The 13,935-nt window shown below is 46.2% G+C and overlaps 1 protein-coding gene across 12 annotated transcripts in view; it reads left to right on the forward strand.

The window, feature by feature from the left end:
* Positions 1 to 13,935, forward strand: part of cadps2 (Ca++-dependent secretion activator 2) — a 983,842-nt gene that overhangs the window by 652,790 nt on the left and 317,117 nt on the right. The gene's annotated exons all lie outside the window — the stretch shown is intronic.

Consider the following 13,935-nt stretch of genomic DNA (forward strand, 5'->3'; position numbering starts at 1 on the left):
AGAAGTTGTGGTCCAAAAATGGCTGCTGCTTTTATACCACAGCAGTCCCCTTTAAAGAACGCCCCCCCAGCCCGACAGCGACTGGGGAACGTTCCAGGTAAGCTATCCTTATTAGCGCCAGGCGGAACGGAGGGGGGCGCCACTGAATTTCCAGTCCAGGGCGCCCCAAAGGCGTTGCACACTGAAATGACGTCATGATCTGCTTGCGCCGGTGAGCAGGCGCAGCGGTTTAGTGCCGGCGCTAAATGCCCGCTCAATATGGGGAGAGGTGCAGGGATCGCAGCGCCCAGGCGCTCGTTGGTTATTGCCCCACTTGTCGGCCTCTTTAGGCGCTAATGGGTGGCACAAACAACCGAATTTCTACCCCAGAGAACCTGAGAGAAAGAAATGGAACTGTTACAGGAAGTAAGATGTGAAGAAGCATAATCCAAGTAATTTGGTAATCTATGGGTTTGTTTTATATGTCTGTGAAACACCCATTGACAGAGATAGAAAGAGATAGAGATAGAAGTCCTGGAAGGGAAGGCAAGGGAAGTGTCCGAGATGACCACATAAAGATAATGGAAGTGTCAATGATTCTTTTTCCAGATTGAAGCAAAAGCAGAAAGCTCCACTGACATGGTCATCAATCTAGTGGAAAAGGAGGTCAGGGAGGACTGAGTGAAATTGGAAATATTAATGTTCAACATATCCTAAAAAAATACAAGTATATCTGTAGAAAGTGAATGTAGTTAAGAGAAGTTGTTCAGGATGAGAACAAATTCAGGCAAGTGTAGGCAGGTGATGGGGCTTGGAGACTGGCTCGGCCATTGTTTGAGGAAGACCATTTGTGATCAGTAAGTTGACTTGAAGTTCACAATTCCATTATACAAAAGATGTCTGTTTATTGATCTAAGTATATTTGACTTTTCTGTTGCATTAGTCGCTCTCTGGCATTCAATTAATTGGTCATAAGAACATAAGTAATAGGCGCAGGAGTAGGCCTTACAGCCCCTCGAGCCTACTCTACCATTCAATAAGATCATGGCTGAACTTCTACATCAACTCCACTTTCCTGCCCTATCCCATACCCTGTGATTCCTTTGGAGCCCAAAAATCTCTCAGTCTTGAATATACTTATTGACTGAGCATCCACAGTGCTCTGGGGTAGAGAATTCCAAAGATTCACAACTCTCTGAGTGAAGAAATTTCTCCTCATCTCAGTCTTAAATGGCCGACCCCTTATCCTGAGACTATGCCCCCTAGTTCTAGACTCTCTCGCCAGGGGAAACAGCCTCTCAGCATTTACCTTATCAAGCCCTCTTAAGAATTTTATAGGTTTCAATGAGATCACCTCTCATTCTTCTAAACTCCAGAGAATATAGGCCCATACTGCTCAATATTCACCATTCCATGATGGAGCTAGTTACTGATACAGCTACGAGCATGCATGTTTCATTCCCATGGCAACACTGTTGACGGTATATTGTGATATTAATGAGGAATGTTCAGGCAAGTGCTCGAAATGCTGGAACAAGAGCACCATCTAGGGCACACCTCCCTTCTTGCAGGCTTCTCAGTACAAATGCCTCTGCTTTTTTCAGCTTAATGGTTTACTCTTCCATCAGAACTTTTTGAATGATATATACAAGTATTACACCTTTAAACATTTAGCCAAAAACTACTTAGAGAAAAATATGACATTGATGTCAGTTATGGCACAAATTTTATGATCTGGAATATGCTTGACGCACCAGGTTTCCACCATATTGAACTGACATTATAGCCCTCCTTGGGCCCGCCTCGGAAATGTATCCCCATAACATTGTATGCCTCAGGGCATTCCCATGCTACCCCAGAATTCCACCCAGCTCCCTCCCGAAAGACCCAGTGGGTTCTGGGCCTGCTCAGAGCAGGCATAGGTCCCCCTTCTGGACCATAACAAGGCCCTAACAAAGCAGAAAACAGTGACTGACGTGGGCTTTGGGTGCCCCTCCTCAGAACAGTAGGGTGTCACTCTGGATTCTGCCTCCTCAGTTGTACCTCTACAAAGTGCAGGCGCCCACACAAATATTTAAATTACCCCGTGCCCAGGATGTGAGACAGGATTAGCACCAGGACGTATGCCTTCACCCTGGAGGGTCCGCAGAATTTTCACCCTGCTTACTTTGGAACATGCATGTTGTCTGTGACACTGTGGTAAATTGAATTATAGAATCATACAGAGAAGGCCATTCGGCCCATCAGGCCTGTGCCAGCTCTTTCAAAGAGCTATTCAATTCGTCCCACTCCTGCCGCTCTCTTCTCATAGACATGCAAATTTTTCTTTAGCTCCCTCAGCTTTGCAATTGAACTGTGGCCTGGAAATCCCACTGTGTGAATTTAAAGCATTGGTATCAAATTTCTCCTGACAGCTATTTGGACGTAGGTTACCAGCTCTGTTAAACAGCAGACAGAGGAATTTGATAAGAATGCTTTAAGCCTTTGTAACTTGTCAGTTGTCATATACAGTAATTTACAGGCCAACAATTATATTGGAAATAAATGTAACTATGATTTTTGTCAGAAAGTGCTAAGATTTATCATTTTATCAAAAAAAACTTGAGAGCTAAAAAAGCGGAGCAAAACAGGAGACCGTTCTATTGGGGAATTCTCCTGACACCAAACTCTCATTCCATGAGCAGCTCTCTGATGTTACCTTATTTTGTTTCTCCCTTTTCACCAATTTCCTTCCCTTCTTCCCTTACCTGAAAGTATTTACTCTCTGATGAGGTACAGTTCCGTGGGCACTGGTCACTCGGAAGTATCTCTCGCAGGTGACCATTATTCGTGTGTGATCCTTTACAATCGGTGTCTGCAGGTTATTTGCCATGTGGGGTTTATACAGCCGAGCCTAAGCCTCTCCTCACCTGTGCGCATATTCACTGGAGTGAAAACACTGGCCAATATACTCCCTCCCTAACCTAATGCCAATTATAGTGCCACCTACTGGCTCAGCTGGTGATTAGCTAACTCCGCAAAGGCTGAGTGAGGATCGAGCCTTAGGCCTCCCTCGTGTGTATGACTCACTGGCTAAACTCTCTGAACCATCAGGATGGCCTTCAGTTTTTGTCCATATTTCACTTTGCTAGCTTTCCCTGAGCTGCAGTTTGCAGTGACTGCAGATACACAGAAACATTCTCCCAATCTGCACACAGATCTGGAGGTTATATCCCTTGCCAGCTGTACCCACACAGCCTTGGTTTCTTTGGGAGGCCTCTTCCTCCCAGATGAGTAGAAGAGCACCTCCCTGCTAGCTGTCACCCCCTCAAACAACATTTGCAGCGCCTCATCCGAGAGCCTCGGGGAGGCCCTTGCCTTGGAATTGGACATAGTGGTTTCTCAGAATATGTTGCAGGTGGCGCAGCATAGGCAGAAATCCTGTGGAATGAGCCAAGGCAGCAAGAAGCCATAAAATCAGACTGGTAAAGTGATGTCAGCGGAGGCGGGGTTCAGTCCCAAAACATTAATTGACCAAGGGCATCCCACACCTCTGAAATCAAGTGGCCAATCAGGGGAAAATCACAAATTTTTGAAAACTATCAGTGGAGGTGGGTTTCAAACCCACCCAAACCAAAACCCACCTCCAGTGAAAAAATCGCCCCCAATACTCCAGTTGAGGCCGAACCAGTGTTTTATAAAGATTCATTCATTGTAACTTCCTTGCTTTTGTACTCTATACCTCTATTTAGGAAGCCCAGGATCCCATAAGCTTTTTTAACTACTTTCTCAACCTGCCCTGCCATCTTCAACGATTTGTGCACATATACCCCCAGGTCTCTCTGTTCATGCATCTCCTTTAGAATTGTACCCTTTACTTTATATTGCCTCTCCTCATTCTTCCTACCAAATTATATCACTTCGCAATTTTCTGCGTTAAATTTCCTCTGCCACGTGTCCACCCATTCCACCAGCCTGTCTCTGTCCTCTTGAAGTCTATCACAATCCTCCTCACTGTTCACTATACTTCTAAGTTTTGTGTCATCTGAAAATTTTGAAATTGTGCCCTGTACACCCAAGTCATTAATATATATCGAGAAAAGCAGTGGTCCTCGTACTTATCCCTGGGGAACCCCACTGTGTACCTTCCTCTAGTCCGAAAAACAACCGTTCACCACTACTCTCTGTTTCCTGTCACTTAGCCAATTTCGTATCTATGCTGCCACAGTCCCTTTTATTCCATGGGATTCAATTTTGCTGGTGAGCCTATTATGTGGCACTTTATCAAATGCCTTTTGGAAGTCCATGTACATTACATCAACCGCATTGCCCACATCAACCCTCTCTGTTAACTCATCAAAAAACTCAATCAAGTTAGTTAAACACAATTTGCCTTTTACATATCCATGTTGGCTTTCCTTAATTAATCCACACTTGTCCAAGTGATTGTTAATTTTGTCCCAGATTATCATTTCTAAAAGCTTCCCCACTACCGAGGTTAAACTGACTGGCCTGTAGTTGCTGGGTTTATCCTTACACCCTTTTTTGAACAAGGGTGTAACATTTACAATTCTCCAGTCCTCTGGCACCACTCCAGTATCCAAGGAGGATTGGAAGATTATGGCCAGTACCTCCACAATTTCCACCTTTACTTCCCTCAACATCCTAGGATGCATCCTATCCAGTCCTGGTTTTAAGTACAGCCAGCCTTTCTAGTACCTTCTCTTTATCAATTTTTATCCCATCCAGTATCTCAACTACCTCCTCTTTCACTATGACTTTAGAAGCATCTTCTTCCTTGGTAAAGACAGATGCAAAGTATTAATTTAGTACCTCAGCCATGCCCTCTGCCTCAATGAGTAGGTCTCCATTTTGGTCCCTAATCAGCCCCACCCCATCTCTTAATACCCTTTTACTATTTATATGCCTATAGAAGACTTTTGGATTCCCCTTTATGTTAGTTGCCAATCTATTCTCATACTCTCTCTTTGCCCCTCTTATGTCCTTTTTCACTTCCCCTCTGAACTTTCTATATTCTGCCTGATTCTCACTTGTATTCTCAACTTGACATCTGTCATACGCCCCCTTTTTCTGCTTCATCTTACTCTATATCTCTTTTATCATCCAGGGAGCTCTGACTTTGGTTGCCCTACCTTCACCCTCGTGGAAATATACCTCGACTGTACCCGAACCATCTCCTCGTTAAAGGCAGCCCATTGTTTGATTACAATTTTGCCTGCCAATCTTTGATTCCAATTTACCCGAGCCAGAAGTGCTTGTCAATTTCAGGTGCAGGTCACAAGCACCAACATTAAGTCACTGGCTTTTTTTCTCTTTTTTTAAGATTGTTTTTGCAGCTGTAACAAAAGTGTGACATGTGGTCTGTGCTGATACACCATGTTTAGTATATCACTCATGATTCTCCCGTGGCATTGCTCACTGTGAGTCAGAGACTGCATTGCTCTGTAACAATAGGAGTGTTATGCCATGTAACTACTGATTTATGGTGACCGAATATCATAGCCAATTGGCTGTGATGCCGATTATTGTTATATGTCCCTTTCCTATGTATTTGATTTTATTTCTTGCCATTCTTAAAGCTCAGGATACACAAGACGATGCTGAGCAACATGCAGTAGGCATATGGGGTTTAGTGGCAGTGGAGACCAGTTTTGGAGAAGTTGAGGGAACTTTGAGCTTTGGTAACATTCAGGGTGATTCTGGACTATTCTTTGAAGACGTAACATACAGGGTGGATAAAGGGAAACCAGTGGATGTAGTGTATCTGGACTTCCAAAAGGCATTTGACAAGGTTCCACACAAAAGATTACTGATCAAGATAAAAAATCACGGGATTCACAGAATCACAGAAACCCCACAGTGCAGATAGAGGCCATTTCGGCCCATCGAGCCTGCACCGACACATATCCCACCCGATCCCCGTAACCCCTACACCAACACATATCCCACCCTATCCCCGTAACCCCACACATTTTAATCCCCCTAACACTAAGGGTCAATTTATCATAGCCAATCAACCTAACCCGCACATCTTTGGACTGTGGGAGGAAACCGGAGCACCCGGAGGAAACCCACGCAAACACGGGGAGAATGTGCAAACTCCACACAGACAGTCACCCGAGGCTGGATTCGAACCCGGGTCCCTGGCGCTGTGAGTTTGGGGGTCATATACTGGCATGGGTGGAAGATTGACTATCTAACAGAAAACAAAGAGTTGGGATAAATGGTTCATTCTCAGGATGGCAATCAGTAACTAGTGGTGTTCCGCAGGGGTCAGTGCTGGGACCCCAACTCTTTACAATCTGTATTAACGATTTGGAGGAAGGGACCGAGTGCAACGTATCCAAGTTTGTCGATGATACAAAGATGGGAGGGAAAGCAGTGAGTGAGGAGGACATAAAAAACCTGCAAAAGGACATAGACAGGCTAAGTGAGTGGGCAGAGATTTGGCAGATGGAATATAATATTGGAAAGTGTGAGGTTATGCACTTTGGCAGAAAAAATCAAAGAGCAAGTTATTATCTAAATGGAGAGAAACTGCAAAGTGCTACATTACAAAGGGATCTGGGGGTCCTGGTGCATGAAAAACAAAAGGTTAGTATGCAGGTGCAGCAGGTGATCACGAAGGCCAATGGAATCTTGGCTTTTATTGCAAGGGGGACAGAGTATAAAAACAGGGAAGTCTTGCTGCAGTTATACAGGGTATTGGTGAGGCCACACCTGGAATACTGCGTGCAGTTTTGGTTTCCATGTTTAAGAAAAGATATACTTGCTCTCGAAGCGGTTCAGAGAAGGTTCACTCGGTTGATTCCAGAGATGAGGGGGTTGACGTATGAGGAAAGGTTGAGTAGGTTGGGCCTCTACTCATTGGAATTCAGAAGAATGAGAGGCGATCTTATCGAAACATATAAGATTGTGAGGGGTCTTGATCGGGTGGATGCGGTGAGGACGTTTCCACTGATGGGTGAGACTAGAACTAGGGGGCATAATCTTAGAATAAGGGGCTGCTCTTTCAAAACTGAGATGAGGAGAAACTTCTTCATTCAGAGGGTAGTAAATCTATGGAATTTGCTACCCCAGAGAGCTGTGGAAGCTGCAACATTAAATAAATTTAAAACAGAGATAGACAGTTTCCTAGCAGACAAGGGAATTAGGGGTTACGGGGAGCGGGCAGGGAAGTGGACGTGAGTCTAGATTCGGATCAGCCATGATTCTATTGAATGGCGGAACAGGCTTGAGGGGCCATATGACCTACTCCTGCTCCTACTTCTTATGTTATGTCTTATGTTATGGCAGTACCATGGTAGGAAAACTGTGGTTGGATTGTGGGATTTAAGATGCAATGAAGGGAGATACTGACATCTGTCATCACTGGCAGCAGGGGGTACCAGCTTCAGTGTCAGCTGTGGCTCAGTGGGTAGCACTATCGCCTCTCAGTCACAAGGTGGTGGGTTCAAGTCCCACTCCGGGGACATAGAGTCATAACGGCACAGAAGGATGCCATTCGGCCCATCGAGTCCATGCCGACTCTCTGTAGAGCAATCCAGTCAGTCCCATTCCCCCGCTCTATCCCCATAGCCCTGCAAGTTTACTTCCCTCAAGTGCCTATCCAGTCTCCCCTTGAAAACATTGAGTGTCTCCACTTCCACCACTTCCGTCGGCAGGTCATCACCACTCGCTGCGTAAAAAAGTTTTCCCTCACGTCCCCCTTGTATCTCTTGCTCAAAACCTTAAGTCTGTGTCCCCTAGTCCTTGTACCATCAATTAGTGGGAACAGCCTTTCCCCGTCTAGCCTATCCAAACCCACCATAATCTTGTACACCTCTATCAAATTACCCCTCAACCTCCTTTGCTCTAATGAAAACAAATCCAGCTTCTCCAACCTGTCCTTGTAGCTAAGATCCCCCATCCCCGGAACCATTCTGGTAAATCTCCTCTGCACCCTCTCAAGGGCCTTCACATCCTTCCTAAAGTGTGGTGACCAGAACTAGACACAATACTCCAGTTGTGGCCTAACCAGCGCTTTATAAAGGTTCAGCACAACTTCTCTACTTTTGTACTCAATACCTCTATTTATGAAGCCCAAGAGCCCATATGCTTTGTTAACCACTCTCTCAATATGTCCTGCCACCTTCAGGGACCTATGCACATTAACTCCCAGGTCCCTCTGGCCCTGCACACTCTTTAAAACTGTGCCATTAAGTGTATATTGCCTCTCCCTGATCCTTCTGTCAAAATGCATCACCTCACACTTCACTGTATTAAATTCCATCTGCCACTTGTCTGCCCATTCTGCTAGCCTTTCTATGTTCAGTTGCAGTCGATTGGTATCATCATCACTGTTTGCCACACCCCCAAGTTTGGTGTCATCAGCAAATTTAGAAATTCTATTCTGTATTCCAATATCCAGGTCATTTATATATATCAAATAAGCAGTGGTCCCAGCACTGACCCTTGGGGAACACCACTGTCCACCATTCTCCAGTCTGAAAAACAGCCATTTATCACAACTTGCTGTTTTCTGTCCTTAAGCCAATTCCTTATCCAAGCTACCACTGACCCATCTATTCCATCAGCCTCAATTTTGTTAACCAGCCTTCTGTGTGGTACTTTGTCAAACGCCTTCCTAAAATCCATGTAGACAACATCCATTGCATTCCCTTCATCAATCCTCCCTGTTACTTTGTCATACAATTCAATTAGATTAGTCAAACACGATCTGCCTTTTACAAATACGATAGCAAAATACTGTGGACGCTGGAAATCCGAAATAAAAACAGAAAACGCTGGAAAAACTCAGCAGGCCAGGGCAGCATCCGTGGAGAGAGAAACAGAGTAAACGTTTCAGGTCAATGACCTTTTGTCAGAACTGGAAAAAAGCAGGAAATGGAAAGCAAGTTTAGGGGCTGGGAAAAGGGGGAGGGGATGAAAGAACAAAAGGGAAGGTCAGTGATAGGATAGAAAGCAGGAGAGATTAAGAGACATTGAGAGACATTAAGAGATATTCAAGGTGAGAGGAGGTGGTAATGGGACAGGTTAAGGAATAAAGGATGGCTCTAGATGGGGTGTGAATTGTGCTGGCAGAATGAAGGACAGCTGCCATGTGGGAGGGAAGTAAAAAAGGCCAAACAAAAAGTGTGGATAAAAAAAAGAAAATATATATATATGTGATAGGGGCCGAGGTTATGATCTGAAATTGTTGAACTCTATGTTACATCGGCCGTCTCCATTTCTCTGCTCCCCTCACTCACTCCAACCTACCTCCCTCTGTACTTGCAGCACTCCATTCTCTCAGATCCTGCCCCGACATTGTCATTAAACATGCTGACAAGGGTGGTGCTGTTGTTGTTTGGCGAACCGACCTCTACCTAGCGGAAGCTGAATGCCAACTCTCCGACACCTCCCCCTGGACCATGACCCCACTACCGAACATCAAGCCACCGCTTCCAAGTCTGTCACTGACCTCATCTCCTCTGGAGATCTTCCCCCCATGGCCACCAACCTCATAGTTCCCCAACCCCACACAGCCCGCTTCTATCTCCTTCCCAAGATCCACAAACAGGACTGCCCTGGTAGACCCATCGTTTCAGCCTGTTCTTGCCCCACGGAACTTATCTCTTCCTATCTCGACTCTATTTTTTCTCGCCTTGTCCAGTCTCTTCCCACCTACATCCGCGACTCTTCCGATGCCCTCCGCAACTTTAACAGTTTCCAGTTTCCCGGCCCCAACCACCTCCTTTTCACTATGGACGTACAATCCCTCTACACCTCTATCCCCCACCAGGATGGCTTGAGGGCGCTCCGCTTCTTCCTTGAATAGAGGCCCAACCAGTCTCCATCCACCACCACCCTCCTCCGCCTGGCTGAACTTGTTCTCACATTGAACAACTTCTCCTTTGACTCCACTCATTTCCTCCAAATCAAAGGTGTTGCTATGGGTACCCGCTTGGGTGCCTGCCTTTTCGTGGGATATGTGGAACACTCTTTGCTCCAGTCCTACTCGGGTTCCCTCCCTCACCTCTTTTTCCAGTACATTGATGACTGTATCGGTGCCGTCTCCTGCTCTCGCCCTGAACTAGAAAATTTCATTCACTTTGCCTCCAATTTCCACCCTTCCCTCACCTTCATATGGTCCATCTCCGGCTCTTCCCTTCCTTGACTTCGTCTCCATCTCTGGGGATAGGTTATTGACAAACATTCGCTACAAGCCCACTGACTCCCACAGCTACCTGGACTACACTTCCTCCCACCCCGCTTCCTGTAAGGACTCTATTCCATTCTCTCAGCTTCTCTGTCTCTGCCGCATCTGCTCTGACGATGCCACCTTCCATACCATTGCTTCCGACATGTCTTCCTTTTTCCTCAACCAAGGATTCCCGTCTACTGTGGTTGACACGGCCCTTGACCGTGTCCGTTCTATCTCCCGCACTTCTGCCCTCACCCCTGCCCCTCCCTCCCGGAACCACGATAGAGTTCTCCTTGTCCTCACCTTTCACCCCACCAGCCTCCACATTCAACGAATCATCCTCCGCCATTTCCAACACCTCCAGCGTGATCCCACTACCAACTGCATCTTCCCCTCGCCTCCCCTTTCAGCATTCCATAGGGACCACCCTAGTCCACTCCTCTACCACCCCCAGCACCCCTTCCCCTTTGCTCAGCACCTTCCCGTGCAAGCACAGGAGATGCAACACATGCCCTTATACCTCCCCACTTCCCACTGTCCAGGGCCCCAAACACCCCTTCCAGGTGAAACAGCGATTTACTTGTTGTACTTGCAATTTAGTATACTGTATTCGATGCACACGATGTGGTCTCCTCTACATTGGGGAGAGCAAACGCAGATTGGGTGACCGCTTTGCGGAATACCTCCGTTCAGTCCGTAAGGGGGACCCCGAGCTCCCGGTGGCCTGTCACTTTAATTCTCCGCTCCATTCCCACTCAGACCTCACCGTCCTCGGCCTCTTGCACTGTTCCACGGAAGCTCAGTGTAAGCTTGAGTAACAGCACCTCATCTTTCGATTAGGCATGCTACAGCCCTCTGGACTCAACATAGAGTTCAACAATTTCAGATCATAACCTCGGCTCCTATCACTATATATATATATATTTTTTATCCACACTTTTTGTTTGGCCTTTTTTTCTTCCCTCCCACATGGCAGCTGTCCTTCATTCTGCCAGTGCAATTCACACCTAATCTAGAGCCATCCTTTGTTCCTTAACCTTTCCCATTACCACCTCCTCTTGCCTTGAATATCTCTTAATGTCTCTCAATGCCTCTTAATCTCTCCTGCTTTCTATCCTATCACAGGCCTTCCCTTTTCTTCTTTCATCCCCTCCCCCTTTTCCCAGCCCCTAAACCTGCTTTCCATTTCCTGCTTTTTTCCAGTTCTGACAAAGGTCATTGACCTGAAACGTTAACTCTGTTTCTCTCTCCACGGATGCTGCCCTGGCCTGCTGAGTTTTTCCAGCGTTTTCTGTTGTTATTTCTGCCTTTTACAAATCTGTGTTGGCTCTCCTTAATTAGCTTAAAGCTCTCCAAGTGCCCGTTAATTTTTTCCTTGATTGTTGTTTCTAAAACTTTACCCACCACTGATGTTAAACTGACCGGCCTGTAGTTACTAGAATTGTCCTTACACCCTTTCTTGAACAATGGTGTCACATTTGGCACTTTCCAATCCTCAGGCACCTCCCCCACATCTAGAGAAGATTGGAAAATTATGGCAAGCCCTTCTGCTATCTCCTCCCCCAAGTCCCTTAGCAACCTGGGATGCAAGCCATCTGGTCCAGGCGACTTGTCCACTCTCAGGATACCCAGCCTTTCTAGTACATCCTGTTTATCAATTTTCACCCCTTCCATTGCTTCTACCTTTTCCACTTCTACCGATATTTTGTCAGCATCCACCTCCTTAGTAAACACCAATACCAAGTACTCATTGAGTATTCTAGCCTTGCCCTGCACCTCTAAGCATGTATCACCTTCTTTGTCTCTAATAGGCCCCGCCCCGCCTCTTACTACCCACTTACTGTTTACATGCCGGTCGAAGATTTTTGGGTTCCCTTTTATGTTAACTGCCATTCTACTCTCATATTCTCTCTTTGCCAATGTTATTTTCATTTTCACATCTCCTCTCAACTTGTATTTGGTCTGGTTCTCCCTTGAAGAATTCACCTGATATGCATCATACCCCCTCTTTTTTTGTTTCATCGTCTTCACTATCTCCCTCGTCATCCAAGGAGCCCTTGCTTTGGTTCCCTTACCCTTCCCTCTTGTTGGAATGTACCTAGCCTGTACTTGGAACATCTCCTCCTTAAAGATCGCAACAATCTAGATGACGGTCCTCTGCAGTGCTGAGGGAGTGCTGCACTGTCGGAGATGCTATCTTTCGAGTGAGTCATTAAACCAAGGTCCCGTCTGCTCTCTCAGGTGGACGTAAAAGATTCCATGGCACTATTTCAAAGAAGAGCAGGAGAGTCATGCCCGGTGTCCTGGCTAATATTTATCCCTCAATCAACATAACAAAAACAGATTATCTGGTCATTATCACATTGCTGTTTGTGGCAGCTTGCTGTGTGCAAAACTGGCTGCCGCGTTTCCTACACTCCATCAGTGACTACACTCCAAAAGTAGTTAATTGGCTGTAAAGCGCTTTGAGACGTCCAGTGGTCGTGAAAGGCACTATGTAAATGCAAGTCTGTCTTTCTTTCTTACCAACACTGGTTAGAGTGCTGGGATCTGCAGCACTGAGAGTCCCTAGTGTGTGCCAGAACAGGAGGGGCATGGGTCTCATGGTGACAGTATGGCTGTACTAAGGGAGGTCTCGAGATCATTGCACAGCACTGCCAGTGGAGGCTATCTCGGGAGGACGGTGGAGGGAAGTTCTGAATCTGATGCTGAGGGGAAAGGTATGGGTCTGAGACCATTGGGAAGAGGAGTTGAGGTATTGGAGTACTGGTGTGGGAAGCACGTGGGAATGGGATTCTGGGATCCAGGAACACATGGAAGCATGCTTCCCTAAATCCAGCAACATTCGAGGGAGCCAGGTTCTGGCAGTATTGAGGGGATCCCAGAGTCTGGGACCACTGGGGTGAGGGTGGGGGGGCGGGGTGTTCACAGAGTCTGAAAGCATTGGGCAGGCAGGATCTGGCACCAATGGGTGTTGCAGGATATCGCAATATTACAGGGGGGGGGGGTAGTATATCACTCACGGTTCTCCCGTGGCATTGCTCGTCGTGAGTCAGACACTGCACTGCTCTGTAACAATAGGAGTGTTCTGCCATGAATCTAAACTGACCTGCCTGTCTTCCACCGCCTTTCACTGATACCGGCCTGAGGCTGGTTTTAAGTGTAATTGTGCATTAATATGACAGATGCTGACATGTCTTCAACAACAACAACAACAATTTGCACTGATCTCGCGCCTTTAATGTAGTAAAACGTCCCAAGGCGCTTCACAGGAAAGTTATCAAACAAAATTTGACACCGTGCCGCATAAGGAGATTAGGACAGGTGACCAAAACTTGGTCAAGATATATATTTAAAAGAAAATTGCCTTTTGTGCACTTCCCTCCAATTTTCCTTGCCTCCCACCAACACCACCAAAAGCAGACAAACTGGTCATTCAAACATTTGCTGTTTGTGGCTCCCTGCTGTGTGCAAATAAGCTGCACAAATCGTAGAATCTGCCCCCTTTTTGTGGCTTCATTTTCCTACCGAACAGTGCCTGCACTTCAACGGTAATTTGTCGACTGTGAGGGACGTTCAGGCGTCCTGACGACATGACACTAAAATGCTACATAAACGCTGAAATCTGGAACTCGCTGTGTTGAAAATCATTGACTCGTGACCTGCCACTCCACGGGATAACCTGTGAGAGCCGCAGAATGTTCCAGATTGGGGGAAAGATGTTGAAAATTAATCGTAATTATTTGCAATAATTCAATTTATTAGCGCCG

Source organism: Somniosus microcephalus, chromosome 16 (assembly GCF_052327205.1).
Source record: "Somniosus microcephalus isolate GS21.2 chromosome 16, FLI_Smic_1.0, whole genome shotgun sequence".
NCBI lineage: Eukaryota > Metazoa > Chordata > Chondrichthyes > Squaliformes > Somniosidae > Somniosus > Somniosus microcephalus.